This window comes from Sinohyriopsis cumingii, chromosome 14, assembly GCF_028554795.1.
Source record: "Sinohyriopsis cumingii isolate HCF-2022 chromosome 14, ASM2855479v2, whole genome shotgun sequence".
NCBI classification, from domain to species: Eukaryota; Metazoa; Mollusca; class Bivalvia; order Unionida; family Unionidae; genus Sinohyriopsis; species Sinohyriopsis cumingii.
The window spans coordinates 120020057-120044337 of NC_142974.1; the positions used below are offsets into that span (position 1 = coordinate 120020057).

A 24281-nucleotide genomic window follows, 5' to 3' on the forward strand; every position below is an offset into this window, starting at 1 on the left:
AATTAAATCCCCAATAGCCCTAAAAGTTTTATCACAAGTCCAAATGTATAAAATTTAAATTGAATTTTAGTGGTATTCCAAATCAGTTCAAATACTTAATGTGTTGATATGCCGGTTGTCTCGAATATGATAATGTGCCAGTGTCCTATAGTGTAGCTATGTATTACCAGTCTCTTGATGTATCCCAATAATATTATCCAAATATGTCCTTCTCTGAATTTACTATAATTCCAAATAAATGAGCACTGTGATTCCAGTGAAAAATAATTTGAATATATTCAAATCCAAAAATGAACACAACAATTCATATGATCATGCTTCAGATAGTATAGCAAGATTGAAGAATTTCTTTAGTAAACATGACTACAAAAAACGGACATAACAGTAGAACCATGATGAACGTCACAGATGTTCCAATTGAGTGCATCACAGTACAAAGTCATATACAATTTGGTTTTTCTTTTATATTTTATGATATTCTCTTACTACAATTACAGAGTTTCAAAGGCCTCTGCAACATGTATTTTGATTGTAATTATTATATGGTGGCTCATGTGCCAATATATACTCATAAAAGAATAACACGGAAAAGTAACAAACAAATTTAGTCTATGGTTTTATTTTGGAAACAGATCATTACCTACTGAAATAATTGCATGACTCACTTAAAGTAAATCTAACAGCACTAGATAAATTAATCCCCCAAGAAGGTGATTTAGTCAAGTTGGAAAAGAAATCAACAGCTGATACAAAGTAACAAAACGTCAGTCTAATCTCATTGTTCCCCTTTGTAAATAAGAAAAAAAGATATGCCATTCATTACCATAACTCAATGTTATATTCAGCACTGGAAACCATCTTGGGATTGACAACTTCATTGACCACTGACTTCATGATCCATTGTATATTCCAGTTTTGACTAATTGCTTATAATTTAATGGACAATCAAATAAATGCTGATATCAGATGAAATATTAATACAATCATTTCATAAACTAACCTTCATTCAATTACGTGTCACGTCAATGAACTGTTAGCTACATCCAGTTCATAATGATTTTAAACTGGTATGATATTATTGGCCAATAAGTAGTAAACAGTAGTCTAGCAAATGTTGATCATGGGTGGCATGTTCAGTAAATTTGCAAAGGAGAACACAATCTCAGTAGGAAATTATGCTGGAGTACCATGCATTAGAAATGGGTCACATTTAAATTCCAATTGTCAAAATACCAGGATATGCATCTATTCATAATCCTGGATAATGTTTCAAATGCAAAAGTCTTGGACTTTGTCTTTCAAGAGGACAGCTTATATAGAACAAAGAATAGATTTTGTATTTTAATGATATTACCCTTTATGATTTCTTTCTTATCTAAGGACACCTAAATTTCCTAAACACAGTTAAACCAGGATCATGCTGATATGCTGTTAAACCTTGTAGCATCTACTGCTGACTAATTTTAACAAAAGTGCTGAATTTGATTTAATTCTTGTGACAAAGTAGTATACCCCAACATAAAGTACTGTTTCATTCACTTCAAAGAGTCTACAAAAAGTATCAAATGGACAAGAAATGTATATATATATATATATATATATATATATATATATATATATATATGCATGGGTTTGAGTCTTGGATTCAGCTAATGTGGGTATGTGAGAAAGCTTGCCAGTAGCTTCTTGTGGGTCAGTGGTTCTTCCTCCACCATTAATACCGGCCGCCATGTATAGCCTATTGTGTGCTGAAAAATGGCATTAAACCCTACAACAACATAGTTTCTTTTCTGACGATTTGAAGTCAAGGTGGACTACAGACATGAAGTAATGATTAAAATAGGCATATAAAGCTAGAGATTGTACAGTGTCTTTTTGTAGTTCTAGTAATTATTTTCATGCCGGCATAATTTCTACTGAAGCAATATTCCCAAGTGAATTTCGAAAACTGAAAACTTACTCCTGGGTGCATTCAGTTACAATTTCTAAGACTGGCTACACTTACTTAAATAAGTGTTCAAAAGATCAATTTATTCATCGGATGAGGTGAGGGGAAACTTTTGTCATCAATTCTGTATGTCAGAGTTTTATCTGGACCATGTGAGGACACTGCCCAAACATTTTATCACAATTGTATCATATGTATGCTTGTCTGCTTTCATGACATGTGTCATTTTGATCTTCTTGAAATGATCAATTCTAGAAAACTTCACACTTGAATGGTTTCTCTCCAGTATGTATTACATGTCCTTCATTGAATCACCACTCTAAACATTATATCACAAACACTGCATATAAATGTTTTTACTTCTTTATACATTTTCATATGTCTGGTAACACTAGTACTCTGGCTAAACATTATTTTACAAACTTCAAATTTAAATGGTTTTTCTCCAGTAAGTATCTGAATGTGCCTGTTCAGGTTGTAACCTCGCTGAATATTTTATTGCAAATTTCACACTTGAATGCTTTTCTTTAGTATGTAACCTCTTATGAGCATTGATGCTAAAACGGTGGTTAAACAGTTTGTCATAAACTTCACACTGGAAGATTTTGTCTCCAGTATGTACATTCCAGTGCTCTTTCATCTTTGAACAATTGATGCAGATTTCATAGCAAACTTCACATTTGAATGGCTTTTCTCCAGTATGTAACCTCATGCGTTCTTTCAACTTTAAATGCCTACTAAACAATTCATTGAAAACTTCACAACTGAATGTTTTTTCTCCTGTATGTATCTTCAAGTTCACCCAAAACTCATCACTTTCACTATGCATATTATCACTAACCTCACATTTGAATGGTTTTCCTCCACACTGTATTCTTGTGTACTTCTTCACTATGGCATTATCTCTAAACAGTTTATCACAAACTTCACAAATGGATGTTGTTTTCTCCAATATACATCATCATGTGGGCATCAAGTCTGAACTCCTACAAAACAGGTTAGTACATACTTCACACTTGAATGGTTTTCCTCCACATTGTATTCTTGTGTGCTTCTTCACTATGGCATTATCTCTAAACAGTTTATCACAAACTTCACAAATGAATGTTGTTTTCTCCAATATGCATCATCACGTGGGCATTCAAGTCTGACCTCCTTCAAAACATGTTAGTACATACTTCACATTTGAATGGTTTCACTCCAGTATGTACCCTCATAAGGAAAATCACCGTGGACCTGTGGCTGAACGGTGTCACAAACTTCACACTTGAATGGCTTTTCATTTCCATCTAATCTCTCGTGCTCTTTCAAGCCATACATGATTTAATCAGAAACTTCAGACATCAATGTCTTTTCAGCTACGTATAACTGCATGTTCTCCTTCACGTCGAAACTCTTGGAGTACCTTTAATTACGAATGTCACAATTGAGTATTTGCTGTTTGTTGTTCGGTTTTTTGTTTGTTGTTTGGTTTTTGTTGTTGTTGTTGTTGTTGTTGATGTTGTTTGGTTTCTTCCATCAGCAATAGTCTTTCTGATTAATGAATTCAGATTCGTTGCATCCTGGACTGTGGAGATTTGACCTGAAACCGAAGAGATTTACACATGGTCATTATATGACTAATGAGAGTAAAGAAAGCACTTAGTAAAGTTTTCCAATACATGAATGCCGACTCTGGCCAGAGAATTACACTCAATACATACCCAAGTCTAAATTAACTTGACAGAGTCAAAACGTACGTATGCATGAATACCAAAATGTGCCCAAGTCATAACGTACTCACCATAACGAACACCACGTTCATTGTGCGACTGATGCATTTGACCAGCCATCTTAATAGAAATGTGGCTAGTACAGGTAATAGGCTTTTTCACTGAGGCACGACAAGCATTTTTCAGACAGTCACGAGTATGGGTTCAGCATAGACGAAGTAAACCGGAATTGAAGGGGCTTACCTGACTAAAGCGCCACCTTATCACATCAGGGGGAAGTAACTGACCAATGTTCCAATTGTCACAGCAGGTATTTCGGTACCAATTGTTTCTCCATAGACTTCAATGCTAATGTTTTGTGAAATAAATATATTTTCTATCCGACCTCAGCATGCATGTCACACACTGTCATAGAGAAAAATGTTAGATTGACAATTTGACAGGGACAAAACCAGGCACCCAATTGCAATTAAGAGAGATAACTCTGCTGAAACTAGACAGGGGTAAGAGTTATCTAGTCACAGCTGAAGCATTTTCAGTTATGTGTACTACAATTATTTTTTTAAATCATAAAAATACAACACATAATCTAGATATAAATTGTCATAATTTCACATGTTTCCAGGAGGCTCATTTTTAAAAAATAAAATAAAATCCTAACAGGAAGTACAACTCTTACATATTGCCCCAATCACAGCTAATTTTGTAGTTTATTTCTGAACACACTGTTCCGTACACCTAAAGGACACACGGTACTAATTGTACGGAAGAACTATAGAAATGGGTGAAGAAATAATAGAGTATTTACGGGTTTGGTGGTCCATAACTGTTTAATAATGGTATAACGGTACCAATTGCGCAAGTCCAGGTGGGCAGAGCTTAAGGTGTATGGAACATTGTATTCAGAATTAAAGAACAACACTAGCTGTAATTGGTGCATTATGTAAGAGTTGTACTTTCTGTTTGGCTTTAAAAAAAAGTTGAGCCTCTTGGCAACATGTGAGTTTGTGTTAATTTCTATCTAGGTCATATTTTGTATCTTTTATGATTTTTTTTAAATATGGTACACATGGCTGAAAATGTGCCTGTTGTGACTAGATAACTCTTACCCCCGTCTAGTTCCAGTAGAGTTATCTCTCTTAAATGCAATGGAGTAACTGGTTATATCATTGTCAAATTGACAATCTAGCAGTGTTCTATATGACAGTGTGTGACATGCATGCCCAAGTTGGACAGAAAGTATATTTATTTCACAAAACATTAACATTGAGGTATATGGAAAAACAATTGGTACCGTGATGCCATAAAGAAAATTAAAATTTTAGTAAAAATATCTTAAAATAGCTTATCCTAGATGTAATTTTTTTTAAAAAAAGATAGAAATATTTCTACTGATGCAATTTTAGTATTTGTACAGGCTTGACTCAGGAGTACTCAATACTGTTTCGTGCACATGTAGACAAACAAAATGCCGTGGCTCATATTGTGTTCCCCACACATAAGCTTGCATCAAGGTTAGATGTGCATGGATAATTATAGGTCTCATCATCAGCACCCAGAAATTTTAAGTTATTGAATTTTGAATATGATAGTGTTTACATATGTTTACTATTGGAGTTGAAAAAGTACCGCCAGTCCTTAAGCTCCGCCCATCTGGGTTTGTACAATTGGTATCGTTTATACCAGTAACCGACCGACGAACAGAAATCCTTGGAGATCAGGGGGGAAAATGCCTTTTGGCGGGATTCACGCTAGCATTGAATTCGCTATGTAAAAAGACCCCTATGGAGTATTACAATAGTAACTGGAACAGAAATTTTAGCATCAAATTTCAGTTTTCTTTTTTTTTTAGTTGTTTGTTTTGTCTGTTTTAATAATTTTGTTGTAGCTTCATTTTAATTTTATATGGTTTTCGAATGTTTTTTTTCTTGGAGCACTTCAGTACAGAGCCTTTTTACACCTAATTTTATTACGCATATTACGTTGTCATGCCCCTATTCAAATCCATAAATGTATACAAGGTATGCACTGTTTTTACTTGTTTTGTTAAGGTATTATGTATGCAATACTTGTACGTACATTTTTTTAGATTCTGATAATTTGATAATATTCCATTAAATAATACCCACCGCAAAGTGAAGTGTCCTTCATTGTTGTTTATCAATATGTGTTTACTACTATAAATATATTGATTCAATTTTTTTACCTATCCGAATAACCCGTATTCGTTTAACAGTTTGTGTTATGCGAAATAAACACGTTTTCTATTTGGTGCAATCAATGTCTGGATTTCAATTTGCCTTATTTCATAAGTCAGATCTAATTCACAATCACAAGTGATATTTCCACATTTATCATCTTTTCTCTCTCTCTCTCTCTCTCTCTCTCTCTCTCTCTCTCTCTCTTTATCGCGGGTTCGGTTCCCGGCCGAGTCATACCAAATACATATCGCTTGGCGCTCAGCAGTAACAGTTAGTGATAGGAACTGAAAACATGTTAAAGCTATATTACATATCCAATTCAAAATCTATCTATCTATCTATTTATCTGTCTGTCTGTCTGTCCATCTGCCTGCCTGCCTGCCTGCCTACCTACCTACATATGTACCTGTATGTCTGCCCATTTCCCTCCCCCCCCCCCCACACACACACACTCATCTGACTTGGCTTGTCCTTTCTTCTTCTTTTTCAGATTGATTTGATTAGCCAATTACTTCTCTCATATTAAGTTGCTAAGTTAACCAACGTGACGTTATGTAAAGGGTTCTCAATATTAAAGGAAATTTCAAAGGCCAATATGTTATTACATTATTAAAGATACTACTTTTCCGTAAGTTGTAAATAGGCTAGTCTTGTTTTTAGACTGCTTTTCTTCGATCATTGTTGCAGAATAGATACCAGATAAAGGACACGCGGTACTAATGATATGGAAAAATGGGAAGCAGCCTGGAAATGGGTGAACCTAAAATAAATATATATGGGTTAGGCTGACCATGATTGGTTAATAATGTAAGTTATGTTGTAGGAAAAAGAATCTTTTGAGCACTTACCCTAGTTGTAAGTGAAAAAATTAGAGACAATTTTTATTGTTGGAAGTTTAGTCCTTTAACAGTCTTGAGTTTGTAACACTCATTACTAAAATTCACTCCTGACTCTTTGGTGCGGAATTGAAAGTACATGTTTCAAACAGATCAGATGCAGGTCCAGAAAATGCCGCGCCTCATATCCTTTCCTCTACACAGAAGCTGACATCCGGGTTTCATCTATACTAATAAATATAGGTTTGATCATGAACACTCAAACAATTTAAGTTATTTTATTTTTAATATCATGGGGTTTGCATAGGTTTACTCTGGAAAATGAATTAGTACTGTGAGTCCTAATCGGAGATATCAGCATTATATGCGTCCTTTCGTTATTCGTGACAAAGAGTTTTCAATAATTATCTTTTTACAAAACGGTTATATATGTCACAAATTATTCTTTAAAATTTGTGATCACATCTTTGACACGTGTCAAGTATGCCAACGCAGCGAAAAACAAAATGGTGTGAAACATAATCGGGCCAAATCAAATTTCCGGAAAAATTCGGATAAAAAAAAGGAACGAAAACACACACACCCGAAGAAGAAAAAAAAACGCCGCATGCCCTGTTTTAGTTATTTACTAGTGTATGTGAATGTGTTAAGTTTACGTTTTCTTTGTATTGCTTCGATTGATCCTGATATTTTCAGGAGCGCGTTTGTTTTCTGCTTGAACGTTAGATCATTTTTTTTTCAAGTCGACGAAATATTTTCTCGGTTGGTAAGCATGTGTGTTTTGTATTTGCCTGCCCTCTCTGACACATATTTTTTCCAGGGTTGGCATCCAACTCAGTTGTTCTGCCTACATCAATAGTATAGCTAATAAATTGTATTCTTCATTATCAACGGTTCCGACTTTGAGCAATACGTTCTCTAATGTCAGAAGGGTCTCTTTAACGGTATCTGCTAAAACGTTAGCCTAATTATTCCTCTTTATGTACTGCTTTAAGATTTAAACGTATTCAACAATTGACATGTATATCAAATATCAAGACAATTTCCAGTATTAAGAGACGGAAAGTGTCAGTCCCCTGCCCAAGAACATTGAATTGTTGGTCGCTAATATAATTGTACTATACCACGTTAAGTTCAGAAATACCGCGGTCGAAAGTTTTCTTAGTGTCTGTTCTAATGAACTTCGAAATTCTAAGCAACTGTTGACGTCATTACATTCTCGACGTCATCTGCTGGTTGACATGGGACGTTGTCAGTGTTAGTCTAGCGCCGTTCTCGTATTTAACACGCGTTGTTTCAAACAGTGTTAAATTTCGATAAAATGGTAGATCTAAAGCTATTTAATGGACTTGGGGATAGCTACGGTGTATTATCGTAAGTACCATTGCCACGTTTGCTTTGTTTTAAATGCCTTGCTTTGTTTGAAATATATCGTTAAACGATAAAAGTATAACTTAGATTGCGATATCGGTTTCAGTTACAGATTATTGTATACAATTTACTAAACCAGTATCCATGCTTAAGGATATCGTGAAACAGACCGGCATTCCTTCAGTGAGTTCATATCCGAGTTGACATGACCATACCCATAATTTGCATGCGGCTAATATATAAATGTTTCGCAAAATAAAGGTCGTGAATGGGAAATAAATACATCCATAGCGAGGCCGATAGGTTAGATGGGTATTTAACAAGGAAAATAGGTTTATAGGTACATACATTGTGAGTTGTAATCTATCTTATTGATTGAAATAAACTATTAATCGATTTTGGTCCAGTCCTACCACCTTATCATTTATTTATTTATTTATTTAGCTAGTTAGTTACTTAGTTACTTAGTTTAGTTAGTTACTTATTCAGCCAGTTTATTTGTCCACGCATGTATGCATGTCATCCAGGCATACTCACTGTCATGTAGTCAGTTACAGTTATCAGTCAGTCAGTCAGTCCCTGCACCCAGTTCGAAAATCTGCAGGCCAGTCCATACATCCACTCAAATAATCACTTAGCATCTAGTTAGCAATTCAGTCAGTTATTTTAGTGGACTGTTTGGTACCTTTGTTACATTAGCAGTAATTATATTTCCTTCTTTGTGTTAGGCATATCTCTGCATAAATCATGGTATTTATTGTGTCAGCCTAAGCTAGTAAAATTACAACAGAACAAATGTGTCGTTCTTCTCGTTTCTTAGAGACGTTCCATTCTGGTTGTCTGTGATGCAAGTTCGTACCCAGCTGGAAAGAGAGTTTGCCGAAAAGGCAGAGAAATGGTGTAAGAACGTGTCTGATAAACTTTATATCCTGAGGCAACACAACGTTGATGGTAATTTTCCTACGTGTCTCCACGTTTGCTATTTTCTTCTTTAATAAGAGTTATTTCTTTGATGATATTCATAAAAATGGAGGTTGGGTGGGGTTGCCTTCATTGCATATGTTCTTTAATAACATACATGTATAATCATTTGACCATATTTACTCGCGGTAACGATTGAACCAGATTCCACCCCTTTTCCACGCTAGCTGGTACTCCTTTTTTGTTAAAAGCCTTCTTGTGTGTATATACTGAAACACCAAGTACTTTATATTTAAAGTAAGAAATTAACATCTAGTTATCGATCCATCTATCCATCGGCTTCAAATACATCACGAAAGGAATAAGCATTGCTTGAATTAAACATGCCAACAAGTAAACAGTGTATCATTCCATCGTTCTCACTCTCATTTCGAAACACTAATTCAGTTTGCCTATCTTTCCGTCGTTACTTCCTCAATCCATTGACAATCTCGTCCCACAAAACGTAGCACCACAGTCTACTACAGTGAGATATATTAATTCGTAAGCTCTTTATTGGTTTGTAGGTATACTTCAGATAGAATCTGCACTCCGAATGGAAGTGGCATCGATGGAAGAAAGGACCCGTTTTGCTCGTGAATCATTATGTTCATATGAAGAGGCTGCCAATCTCCTTCTCGAGTGAGTACAATTGTTAAGTAGAGTAGTGTACAACTGGTAGATTTTGAACGACCCAGCACCAGTTCAAACCAGATTAAACCCGTCATCGTCTGTTTCCAATGCGAGTGAGTTAAATATCATAGATTTACTCTCGCATGTAATGGTAAAGGTCAATGGTGTTCCAAATGAACACAACCCCAACCACTCCACCCGTACCCGCATGGAAATAGACGCCAGAGTATTTGAGACTGAGAATGAAATTCAATAGCCCATCACTATAACCATGTCCATGTTGGGAATCATACCAGACAACCTTAAGTAAAAGAAAAGAAATAAAAGTATGGTGGGTTGCATCGGAGGTGATCTCCATGCTTTAGATTCCTTATATTGAGAATAAAGTTGGTTTTACGAAAACTTGAAGAAGCCTGTCTATTTTCGTGATTACTTACATAATTACTACTTTCTGGCATGTAACGAATGTCGCGATTACGATTATAATGATGATGATATATTATTATTATTATTATTATTATTATTATTATTATTATCATTATTATTATTGTGGATATATAGTATGTTAGATAATCAGTTTCCATACAATATCACAATAATTTGTTATGTATCCTTTGAACTGTACATATTTTGTAAGTAAACATAAGGCTGTGAAGAAACGAACCAGGGTCCACTTACTGTTTTAATCGCGAAAATTGTGGATTAGTGTGGTTTTATTTTGCTATAGTACCTGAAGTGTGCCAAGACATTTCAATATCTGCTCGGGGAGATTGGGTATTTGGTAAAAGCGATGTCTGTATCTTAGCCCTTAATTGGTATAGAGTAAAGATATTTGCCGCGACAATACGGTTTTATATCTTAATTTACAGTGAGAGAGAAGCTGATGAAAAAGTCATCTTGAGAAAATACGAAACGTCCTTCCAGGAGATGCTGAACCCATACAAACGTTTCTGTAATAGAGTTGAAAAAGGACAGAAGGTACATTAAATTTAGTCCGGAGTAATTAAATGCTACTATATTCATTGAGTACAGACTGGAGCTCAACCGAAAACGTTAGTACAATATTAATACATATATTTATTCAATTCAATAAGAAGTTATGAAACAGTAAGTCTCGTCTTGATGAGTTCGCGTCGATCAATATGATAGTTTTGATGGTTCATAAAACTTAATACATCCATACAAAGGTCTGAATTGTTTTATTTCCTGATTAGAATATTAAACAAATACAACATGACTGTATGTACCTAATTAACAACCTAGAAGTGTTATAAATAGGTTTATCACATAGTTGATATCATTTACAAATAGCGCTTGTCCTTTATTATATTTGATATGTCAAGACCTAGCGTATCTTTGAATTGGTCCCAAAAAAGCTCATTAAATCATTCCTCTGTCTTCATATTATAAAATGTCCACCACCATGTTGATTTTCCTTGCCCAGCCACTTTTATTTTAATGTTATGTTAACAATATGGCGTCCGTTTTACCAATTGGTAGTCAAACGGTTATTGGAAAGAAAGGGTAACTAACATAGAAACGCACAGTGGTGGCTACATCTGTCGAAATATGACCTTTTTACCCCACATAGAAATTTTCAAATGCCAACCTAGGAAATGTTTAACCTTGCTGGATGTTCATAAAGTCAAAACGACATGTGTCGAGGCCCAAAACGTTAAATCACACTGTCCAAAACAAACATAAAACATTTAGGCAGATAAACACAAAACAGCCTATAATTATATGGACAGCCCCCGTTATATTGTAGGTGACACGCGGAATAATATTCAAATTATGAAACATTGTGTATCATTTACATCTGCTCGCCATAAATTCATAAGATTATCTTTGATTATATGATTCCTGTGACAGATGGTTATTCATTTGATGGCAAAACGTCACCTGATAAATTTTATGTCGCATGATCATTTTTCATGTCGTATTGTTTGTAAGTGAACTCATCACGTTAAATTGTTAACATCATGCAGTTTTGGTTAGTTTCCAAATGCCTTGCGGCTAATTTAATGTTGCAATTCATTCTTTGTCAATATTTGGAATTATTATCTGTATGTGTAGATTTTTTAAAAAATAGCCAGCTGTTGATGCTATCGTAATAAATTTGAAGTATTCGCATTTGGTTATAGTGTACCGTTTTAAGGAATTTTTATATTTTTGTGATGACTTGTCTGATTATTGGAATTTGATGCAATATAAATATTCCTTTGCCCGAAATAATTGGCCAATTACTAGGAACAAACGTCACAGAGTAAAGTGTTAGTGAGTTTCCATGATGCCATTGTTCAGTAGTAGTGAATTCAAGTCCATACCGAATAAGTGTCCATGGATTAATAAAGTACCTACTAAAATCTAGTCGCGTACATTGGTGGTGTGACTGCAGTGGCAGTATTTATGGTGGGAAACCGGTAAATTACACAATATAATCAATAAGAAGGGACTCGGCAGATGCCGTTTATGTGGCCATGGTGGCAAAGGCCAAACAGTTATACCTACGACAGTGCCTGGAAACTACAGTTTGACTGGCCTAAGATAGCGTCGTTTAAACTAGTTCCCTGTGTTCAGGGACAGTTGCATAATTTCTAGACGAGAACTGCTGGCGGTACGGAAACATAACGAAGAGAAACCATATATTTGTCAGGTTGTGAGATCTGTGGTCTTGCAATGATTAGAGTAAAATGTATGTATAGAAGGGACACGTCGGACTTTCTACTTTACAACTGAAGTTGTGTGGAAGCCTTTGGATATTTGGGGTAAACTTATGACTTCTAGCGGGAATCGCACCAGGGTTTGAAACCGATCGGTCAAGTAAGGACCCCTGTTAATGTTCTATTTCCCTCATTTCTAGGTCTACAAACGATCAATGGTCAGATTAGAAAAGTTGGTTTTGGAAGAGAACGCGTCTTGGTTTAGCAAGAGGAAAGTAAAGAAAGCCAGGAAGGTGGCGAAGAGGAACTCTGATGGATACATTAAACTTTTAAAGGAGGAGACAAATCAAGCGGTTAACATTGCCTCCGTAAGCCGATATTTATTACTAACAAATGGCTGTGTAATATTCTTCAGATATAACACTTTTCCATTTACCTCGGATCATTTCTCTCTTTGGAAATACCAATGAACATGAGAATTCTTTGTTCCATACTTGTAATTATCAGAGTATATGATAAGATGTATTTAATGTCGGAATGATTTAAAACAACAATCTATTTACCGACATTACGTAAAACAAATCAGGCATTACAACAAGCGTGATTAGCAAGACATCAAAACGCATCATAACATGAATACAAATTGGACAAAATACACACGGCATGAATTGAAACATAAGCAGGCAAAGCATTTAAAATTCAGTGACTAAAGGTGAATTTAGCAGCTGTATAATTTTTTTTTTATATAAAAAAGAAACACAATTTACGATTAAATATATAAAATAATTAGTCCCTATTTAACGTGATGCAGCTTACGCCACACTTGAAAGGAAAAGGGGTAACAGTAAGGCACTTAAGTAGCAAATACGACAAGGAGAGATAAAGGAATAACGCTAACACAAACATTAACTGTCATCATAGCATAAGATGGAATATTATTTAAGGCTATTACATTGGCAGCCTTTACCATTACAGGATCGAATTAAATCTCTACATAAATCCAATTTCGCTTTTTGTCTGAAGTTATTTGGTATCCCATTACAACGAGCGACAGCTGCTTATACCAATACTATATCTTCCAGCTCTCTTTGGAATATGAAGGAGTCGCCACTGAGATTGCTGACAAAAAGGTCAAATCGTTCGTGGACTGTTGGTCTACCTGTATGTTACAACATGCAGAAAATTCCACTGATGATAGAAGGTAAAGCATATATACGCGTGTACGTACATCAATACCGACTTTACAACGTTGTATAAATTGATATATTCTTCTGTCTACACGTCTGTTAATCCAACTATTCATTTATCTGTGAATTATCTGCATTAGGTCACGAAACGTATTATTTCTTCACCTCTACCTCCAATTATACTCTCTCTCTCTCTCTCTCTCTCTCTGAAATGCACATACCCGAATGACATATAAAAGATTGATAGGAAAGAGGTGAAACGGTAGAACAGAACAAATTCATATATTTTAGTATAGGGAGGACCACATATATGAAGTAGGATTGTTCGGTCAAATCCAGAAACATAACATTTTTAATTTTCAAAATATATGTCCCGTTTCAGCTAGACCAAGACAGAACAATCAGTAAAGAGAAGTCCTGGACAAATATCCTGCTCTTTATAACAGGCATATATTTCTGGATTTGGAAGCCTTAAAACTAATTGTATGCCATGAATATAGAGTGATAATTCATGTCCTATAAGACGAGACTTCAACATACACATATACTCATACACATGTCAATATGATGTTGATTATTTTCATGTCTTTTTCAGGAACGTGAATAATACAGGACAATACCTGCTCAGCAAAGTTGATTGTGAAAAGCTGGTCAAGCTTCTATCAGAATTCAACAAGGAAAGCCTCCATATACCAACATACCAGGTAAATGCCACTTAGGAAACACTCATCTTCTCTACGACCGCTCAACCTTCTTGGTGTCAGAGGAACGTTTGCTAGTGATGCTGAGAACAAAGTCAATGAGATCAATGTCTCATTCATGTGTACTCTTCTTATACAAAAGGTTTATAAGAACACGTGACATTCGTATGCGTTTTAGAAACACGTGTTCTAAATTTAATCGTGAATTGTTTTGCGATTGTCATATTTATTGCGTGTATCGTGTTCAAATGTTCAAGCCATGTCTTTCTGAAATATATGGTACCGTAGGATGGACTCTTTCGCTGAAATGACTGTTGAGTCGACAGGAAATCGCGGAAAATGGATTGATGATTATTTACTATTGCACATACTGGGGATCGACCCCAGGACGGATAGCTGAGAAACGAGCGCATTACAGTTGCACTATCTTAGCACTATCTGTTATACATGAACATGGATTCCAGTGCCAATCGGGCTTCATGTCATCTTCGCTAGCCAAAGTTCCAATACGATAACCCAATCTACACCTTGGTGGATCGAACATATATTTTAGTGCTTTCTCCTAGATACATCTATTGGATTTCCTACTTTAGTATTTAATGCCAGCTAACCAATAGCGTGTAATAACGGTGCATTGTAATCGGCCGAAAATGATGGAGACAATTGCCTTAAAAAGAATACTTTGCTAAGTTTAACATCGAAAGTATCTCTACGTGCCACAGAGAAGCCATTGCAGGTTTATGTGCGTAAATATATTTGTACAAACACGGACCGACAGTGGAAAATTCCTTTTTTATAAACTTTTTATATATATTTAAAAATAGTCCATTTAAGTTGTGTGCTCCTTTGTCTCAATCACGCAGCAACAGTGTTCAAATGTAAACAACTTTATTTTGATTCGATGCAGCGGCAAGCCATTGCATCCAATGAAATTCAAAGACCCGACGCACATAAAAATTTGCTCGAAACACCAAGATGTATATAGGGTATCATATCGGAACTTTGGCTAGCGAAGATATTGTCACATATATAGTGCATAATGTGTCAAGTGTTTAGGTCTTGTTGTCAAGCGTATAGTTCGAGGTATGTATGTAGATTTCGTGGATATCTGTATAAATATCGAATATGTGTGTGTGTGTATGTCTGTGTGTGTGTGTGTGTGTGTTGATTTGATTGTATTATTATTTTGATCTCTATGTCGCTTGAACCTTTAGTCACTATAATCTATCATAAATAATCTTCAAGATCTTTGATTATTTCTAGGAATTCCAAGGAGTTATCGATGTTGAGGAGCTACTTGGCTATCGGCCTGTGGTAGAAACTATCATTTCAGGTCAGTTTGGAGTTATGCAATATGAGTATGTTTGTATGTATGTATAGAGGGTTTAACGAAGCATTCTCTCAATCGGGATAATATAGAAATACGTAAAGTTTAGATATTTTATGCGCACATTTTATGTTTCACACTGGGTTAGCAGTTTTATGCTGACAGGCTATTTTGAAACATAACTACTGTCCCTTGCACCATTTAGTTTCGGGAAATACAGAATATTGCAGATGCATCATCCCGTGTATCATAAGAGGCGACTAATTGAGGCAGCCTTTTCGTCCTTGTTATAATGCATCAGCTGTGCTTGCTTTGACCTTTTCAAAGAGCGGGAATTATTCAAATATTTTGTATGCTTTAAATTAGACGTTGTTTTTCCAGGTGGAATACCTTTTTCCTTGTCCTTATCTTTGTGATTTCATAGTTAAACTTCATATTTTCTATGTCTTTGTCACATTACAACCAGTGAATGCATTCTTTTCCACGTGCATTTGTCCATTATTACACCAGCACTTAATGCATGCATTGAGATCAAGACGTTGCTACGAAAATGAGAACTCTATACTGTCACACAAACAAGACAAATGGCCATAAGCGAACAACTATAAGTATAGTATCCAACCCCGAAGACGGAGCTAACGTTGCATAACTGAATGAATGTACATTTAGGAAGCTTGTTTTGTAGGCTACCAACACCAATCAGATACAAGCATATGCATTTACTTAATGAACAGTTGTATTATTTGTGCAGAGATATTCTTCTCATAATCAGTAATGACCATGCTTGCTATTAATGCAATCGAATTTGTTGTGTTTTTTATGAAAAAATTTGAATAGCGGATTAGCGATGTTGAATAGTCCTGTAATAGCTGGACATTTTGAAACCACGAAAAGTTATGAAGTTGGGATTCTAAGTAGCTTTACGGTGTTCTTATTCTCGCTATTTGTAGTCGATTATTTTCCTGAGTTGGGACAAGTGTTCTTTCGCTGTATGTACTCGATCATTCCTGAGTTGGGATAAATGCTCTTGATCGCGTCAGTATGACATTTTACTTCCATTGTTCGGCGGACCAATATCAGTTCTTTGCAGATTATATAGAAATTAGGAAATATTAACCAAAATGTTTTTTAAACAGATACATTTTGTGATTGATTATCCAACAAAAACCTAGGAACTTCATGCAACTGATACAAATTTATTTTGTTTATTGGACCAATAAACAAAGTAAGATTGTATCAGTTGGAGGAAGTTCCTAAGTTTGTGTTGGATAATCAGTGGTGGTATTGTGGCACATAACAGTAGCAAATATTCATTGCGAATAAATATAAAAAAAAAACAAACTACAACTAAAGCGAGAGATAATTACGACATATAAAATGGTTAATGTTTGGTGCGGGCTGGTGGTTGGGGGTGGGGCAGAGTAATTGCTTTTGCCCCGATATCCTTCTCAGATTCGAATAAAATATAATTAAACGAACAAACGACTCCAAAATATGATATTGTTTTTACAATGTATGTTACTTTCAGCAGATGATTATGGAGGAGAAAAGAATGAGGTAAAGGATGACAGTCTCCTTACCCCAGCAGATAGTTACGATAGACTTCTGCTCTTATGCTAAGTTAAGCATCTAAAATGTATCCTTAACCATGAACTGTTTAAGCAAATTAGGAATTAAAACATAATTGATAAATTTAAAAGACGTGATGTGGCTGTTATGATAAATGCTTTCCAAAATTTACCATTTTACATATCGTAATTATCTCTTGTTTAAATTGTAGTTAGTTTTGTATTCACAATGAATATCAGCTACTATTATCAGCCGCATAATCTTTCAGCAGATGAAAATGATGAAGAAGAAAAGGAAATCGAAGAGAACAATACCATTACCCAAACCTACACAAACGTAATGTGTTTAAATAAATTATGAACGAGACCATGATTCCTAAATTCATAAGACTTGATATTTGTTCTTAGATAATAGGCTTATAAAATACACATTTACATTTGCTGGTGTTGTAACTGTTGTTATTTTGGTAATGCACATTTTCCATTTTTATTTTCCAAAATATCTTTCAGGAAACAAAAGAGATGAGGAACAGGAGGAACTGAATGGGAACAAACTATTGACACCGGCCGATAGTTACGATAAACTATACAGCCCATTTTGTTTCAATGGTAAGTTCCATGCTTAAAACAATGCATAAGCATGACGTGTTGAAATAAAATCTGCAGGAGAACATGTTTTGTATTCACAATGAGTATTAGCTACTATTATCTGCCGCAATATCTTTCGGCAGATGAAAATGATGAAGAAGAAAAGGAAATCGAAGAGAACAATACCATTAGCCAAGCCTACACAAACGTTATGTGTTTAAATAAATTATGAACGAGAGCATGATTCCTAAATTCATAAGACTTGATATTTGTTCTAACAATGATAGGCTTATAAAATACACATTTACATTTGCTGGTGTTGTAACTGTTGTTATTTTGGTACTATACATTTACCATTTTTGTTTTCCAAAATATCTTTCAGGAAACGAAAAAGATGAGGAACAGGAGGAACTGAATGGGAACAAGCTATTGACACCGGCCGATAGTTACGATAAACTATACAACCCATTTTGTTTCAATGGTAAGTTCCATGCTTAAAACATAATGCATAAGCATGACGTGTTGAAATAAAATCTGCAGGAGAACATGTTTTGTATTCACAATGAGTATTAGCTACTATTCTCTGCCGCAATATCTCTCGGCAGATGAAAATGATGAAGAAGAAAAGGAAATCAAAGAGAACAATACCATTAGCCAAGCCTACACAAACGTTATGTGTTTAAATAAATTATGAACGAGACCATGATTCCTAAATTCATAAGACTTGATATTTGTTCTTACGATGATAGGCTTATAAAATACACATTTACATTTGCTGGTGTTGTAACTGTTGTTATTTTGGTAATATACATTTACCATTTTGTTTTCCAAAATATCTTTCAGGAAACGAAAAAGATGAGGAACAGGAGGAACTGAATGGGAACAAGCTATTGACACCGGCCGATAGTTACGATAAACTATACAACCCATTTTGTTCTAATGGTAAGTTCCATGCTTAAAACATAATGCATAAGCATGACGTGTTGAAATAAAATCTGCAGGAGAACATGTTTTGTATTCACAATGAATATTAGCTACTATTATCTGCCGCGATATCTTTCGGCAGATGAAAATTATGTAGAAGAACATGAAATCGAAGAGAACAATGTCGCTACCCAAGCCTACACAAACGTTATGTGTTTAAATAAATCATGAACGAGACCATTATTCCTAAATTCATAAGACTTGATATTTGTTCTTACGATAATATGCTTATAAAATACACATTTACATTTGCTGGTGTTGTAACTGTTGTTATTTTGGTAATGTACATTTACCATTTTTATTTTCCAAAATATCTTTCAGGAAACGAAAAAGATGAGGAACAGGAGGAACTGAATGGGAACAAGCCATTGACACCGGCCGATAGTTACGATAAACTATACAACCCATTTTGTTTCAATGGTAAGTTCCATGCTTAAAACATTATGCATAAGCATGACGCGTTGAAATAAAATCTGAAGTAGAACATGTTTTATAAATGCATGTGACTTGATGATGACGTGAAGTTAAACCCCCGTAAGAAAATTCAACCCTTGTCCAAAATGGAATTATCTACGATTGTTGTAACTGTTTCCGTTTACGAAAACTAGACTTTCAGAAATTGTATCAGTTTCTGCACTCTTTCTTGTGAACACATATTGATGAAACAATTTGAGACGTAAATAGAAATGTACAATATAACTAGTACAAAGCGTGCGTCACCTATATTTTATTCCAGAAGATGAAAACAATGAAGAAAATAAAGAAGTGGACAATCCTTGTACCCCAATTCACAGCTGTGGTAGGTTGAACTCGTTCTTTTGCAATTGTAAGAACCAGTACCTTTAGCTACAAATAGTATAAATACACTTTATATGTTGATATTCGTAAGAAAAATAATACACACATCGAGCACCTAAAAATACACTAAATTACTGTCTCATTCAAACTAGAGTAATATAATCAAGTCGTTCAATCTTAAGTAATAAATTCCAGACTGCGTTATTATCTTTAATTGCTTGATTGATGAATGGAATCTGGTTAGAATCCATTACTGTTATTTTCTCGTTTAATAAATGGTAAAGAAAGAAAGCGTTTCAAATTGTACTTGTACAAGGGTTGGGGGGGGGGGGGAGAGGGTTATAATTAATCAATCACACCTCCGTCTATTGATCCTTACAAGGGGTGAGGTAGTAATCAATAGTTGATCCGGACATATATGGCTACGTCTATTTATTAGCATCTCGTTTGTCATTCAACTGACGCCGATTTTAAAGAACTCTTCCATCTAGCCAGTTACAGCATTGGTTAGCGGGACATTGTTCATTGCTATGTGTTTATAGGGCGGAGTCAACGATTAATAAATTAAATATGGTCTGTAATGTATTACAAACGTACATCGAACTTACTCCTCGAGCACAGGATTATATTATGAGACTTGGAGATTTTATTCCTTGAACACGGGATTGTGTTTTATATGGACAGAAGAAGTAAGAATAACGACGCATAAACACGTTCAAGTTTATTTATTTATGCTTAGGTTATTTCTCTCTATTGAAAACATCCAAAGCAAAACAATAATGAATAACACCTGCTATAGATACGTACAATGTACTTTTACAATCTGTTACCTTTCTTTCATTGAATCGAGCATTTATTTTAGGTGAGAGAAGACTGAATCGATGCGTAAAGGCTGTGGCTATTAATGAGCATAAAAAGATGGAATTTCTGGAAATGAATATCAAAAAAGGTAAAGATATTATCAGTTTCCTATTTCCATTTAAGATCGGTTATAGTAGACTATACAGTACTTCCCGTAAGGGTCAGTTTTCTAAAGTATCCTTAACTGTCGTTTATATTATGCTATCGAAATTATTATCATCGCACATTCTGCAGCAACACCTATATCGAATTTGAAATCATAACACTTTAGCTAGCAGAAGCGTTAAAAATGTCGCCGAAACTATATTCTCTGACAGACAATCTTTTCGTCAATGGTTAGCAGCAATGTTGTACCTTTTTGGAATATGTTGATGTCACTATTTTGGTGGGTTCACTATTTGTTTATGAAAATTGATAAAGTTGTTAAAGAAATTAATATCTTTGTTTCTATCTATCTATCTCTAGGTGATTTGTTGGAACAACTGACACCTCCTAACTCCATGGGAATGGTATATGGAACGAGGAGATCACGGATAACAAGGAAGAAAGTGGGCGGATTTATTCCGTCCAGTTGCATTTTAGCTGGTTAACAAAGAATTTATTAATGTACAGATTGGTGGAGAAGAGGGCATTATGACTGATTGTTAAATCACGATTTCACCTTCCCTCCTTTAGCCATCAATCGTTTGTTTTGGTTTTTTTGTTGTGAATTTTTGGTTAGATTTAGTCATGTTTTAATTGTTTGTTTAGCGAAATATGAACATATTTGAAAACAAATATTTTCCCCATCTTACTCCCTTCCCCCCTCTCTGTATTTCTCTCTTTTGCATTTCTCATTCACTGATAATCGAATGTAAATGCTTATAATTTTCAGTTTCTTTGCTCACTATCGTCCATTCATCAATTGTTTTTGTTCTTACGTGGATATTTGAATCAGATTATATTATGTATTAATGTATAATTATCTACATATGAACACATTTAAAAAACCATCAGACATCTCTCTCCCTCAATCTGTATATGTATCTGTCTCTATCTCCCTCCCTCTCTCTCTCTATGTATCTCATATATATATATATATATATATATATATATATATATATATATATATATATATATATATATCACTCTCTATCTCTCTGTATATGTATCTCTGTCTCTATCTCCCTCTCTCTTTCTCTATATGTATCTCACCTCTCTTTCTGTATCTCTCTCTTTCTGTATCTCTCTCTCTCTCTTGCACACAATGTATATTTACTTTTATCTCTCTCTCTTTCTCTAACGACCAATCAAAATTAAATTTATATATTCTTCAATTGTACACTATTGTCATATACATAAAACCGTGAAATAAATAAATATAATTGAACCTGAAATGTTTCTCTTCTGATGACATTTCCTGACCGCATACTGCGTTATTTAAGAAAAACAGCGATCAGGCAATATGTCCATCCTTTTGTCCGTTGTTCCTGTATCATTCATTCTGTGACTTGAATCTTTCAAGTCATATTACACTTTTATTATACTGAAACAGGTATTGTGATTGGAAGTAATATAAATCTTCGGCAAATACAATGAACCCTAGCATAATTACTATGAATATAATGTTACAAATCTATGTCCTTAAACTAAGAAACAGAAATGAGCCAAAACCAACAAGTTTTGTAAAATTCAACAAATAAGTTATTTCCCTAAAATACAACGTAAATATTCAAAAATAACTTACTGTGTTGTTAATTAAATCCCCAATAGCCCTAAAAGTTTTATCACAAGTCCAAATGTATAAAATTTAAATTGAATTTTAGTGGTATTCCAAATCAGTTCAAATACTTAATGTGTTGATATGCCAGTTGTCTCGAATATGATAATGTGCCAGTGTCCTATAGTGTAGCTATGTATTACCAGTCTCTTGATGTATCCCACTAATATTATCCAAATATGTCCTTCTCTGAATTTACTATAATTCCAAATAAATGAGCACTGTGATTCCAGTGAAAAATAATTTGAATATATTCAAATCCAAAAATGAACACAACAATTCATATGATCATGCTTCAGATAGTATAGCAAGATTGAAGAATTTCTTTAGTAAACATGACTACAAAAAACGGACATAACAGTAGAACCATGATGAACGTCACAGATGTTCCAATTGAGTGCATCACAGTACAAAGTCATATACAATTTGGTTTTTCTTTTATATTTTATGATATTCTCTTACTACAATTACAGAGTTTCAAAGGCCTCTGCAACATGTATTTTGATTGTAATTATTATATGGTGGCTCATGTGCCAATATATACTCATAAAAGGATAACACGGAAAAGTAACAAACAAATTTAGTCTATGGTTTTATTTTGGAAACAGATCATTACCTACTGAAATAATTGCATGACTCACTTAAAGTAAATCTAACAGCACTAGATAAATTAATCCCCCAAGAAGGTAATTTAGTCAAGTTGGAAAAGAAATCAACAGCTGATACAAAGTGACAAAACATCAGTCTAATCTCATTGTTCCCCTTTGTAAATAAGAAAAAAAGATATGCCATTCATCACCATAACTCAATGTTATATTCAGCACTGGAAACCATCTTGGGATTGACAACTTCATTGACCACTGACTTCATGATCCATTGTATATTCCAGTTTTGACTAATTGCTTATAATTTAATGGACAATCAAATAAATACTGATATCAGATGAAATATTAATACAATCATTTCATAAATTAACCTTCATTCAATTACGTGTGACATCACTGAACTGTTAGCTACATCCAGTTCATGATTTTAAACTGGTATGATATTATTGGCCAATAAGAAGTAAACAGTAGTCTAGCAAATGTTGATCATGGGTGGCATGTACAGTACATTTGCAATGGAGAACACAATCTCAGTAGGAAATTATGCTGGAGTACCATGCATTAGAAATGGGTCACATTTAAATTCCAATTGTCAAAATACCAGGATATGCATCTATTCATAATCCTGGATAATGTTTCAAATGCAAAAGTCTTGGACTTTGTCTTTCAAGAGGATAGCTTATATAGAACAAAGAATAGATTTTGTATTTTAATGATATTACCCTTTATGATTTCTTTCTTATCTAAGGACACCTAAATTTCCTAAACACAGTTAAACCAGGACCACGCTGATATGCTGTTAAACCCTGTAGCAGCTACTGCTGTCTAATTTTAACAAAAGTGCTGAATTTGATTTAATTCTTGTGACAAAGTAGTATGCCCCAACATAAAGTACTGTTTCAACTCAAAGAGTCTACAAAAGGTATCAAATGGAAAAGAAAATTTATATATATATATAACATTGCATAGTTTCTTTTCTGACGATTTGAAGTTAAGGTGGACTACAGACATGAAGTAATGATTAAAATAGGCATATAAAGCTAGAGATTGTACAGTGTCTCTTTGTAGTTCTAATAATTATTTTCATACACGCATAATTTCTACTGAAGCCATATTCTCAAGTGAATTTCGAAAACTAAAATAATACTCCTGGGTGCATTCAGTTACAATTTCTAAGACTGGCTATACTTACTTAAATAAGTGTTCAAAAGATCAACTTTTTTCATCGGATGAGGTAAGGGGAAACTTTTGTCATCCATGCTGTATGTCAGTTTCATGTGGACCATGTGAGGACACTGCCCAAACATTTTATCACAATTGTATCATATGCATGCTTGTCTGCTTTCATGACATGTGTTGTGTTGGTCTTCTTGAACTGATGAATTCTACAAAACTTCACACTTAATTGGTTTCTCTCCAGTATGTATCCCCATGTGTTTCTTCAAATCACCACTCCATTTAAACATTTTATCACAAACACTGCATATGAATGATTTTTCTCCAGTATGCAGTTTCATGTGTCTATTTAAACTAGAACTTTGGCTAAACATTTTATCACAAACTTCACACTTAAATGGTT

The 24281-nt window shown here is 34.5% G+C and overlaps 1 long non-coding RNA gene across 1 annotated transcript; it reads left to right on the forward strand.

Annotated features, from left to right (window-relative positions):
* Nucleotides 1-14112: 14112 nt before the first annotated feature.
* Nucleotides 14113-15546, forward strand: LOC149784710 (uncharacterized). Its single transcript, XR_016414190.1, has 2 exons — nucleotides 14113-14215; nucleotides 15476-15546. It is a non-coding gene; the product is annotated as an uncharacterized LOC149784710 (long non-coding RNA).
* The last annotated feature ends 8735 nt before the right edge of the window (nucleotides 15547-24281 follow it).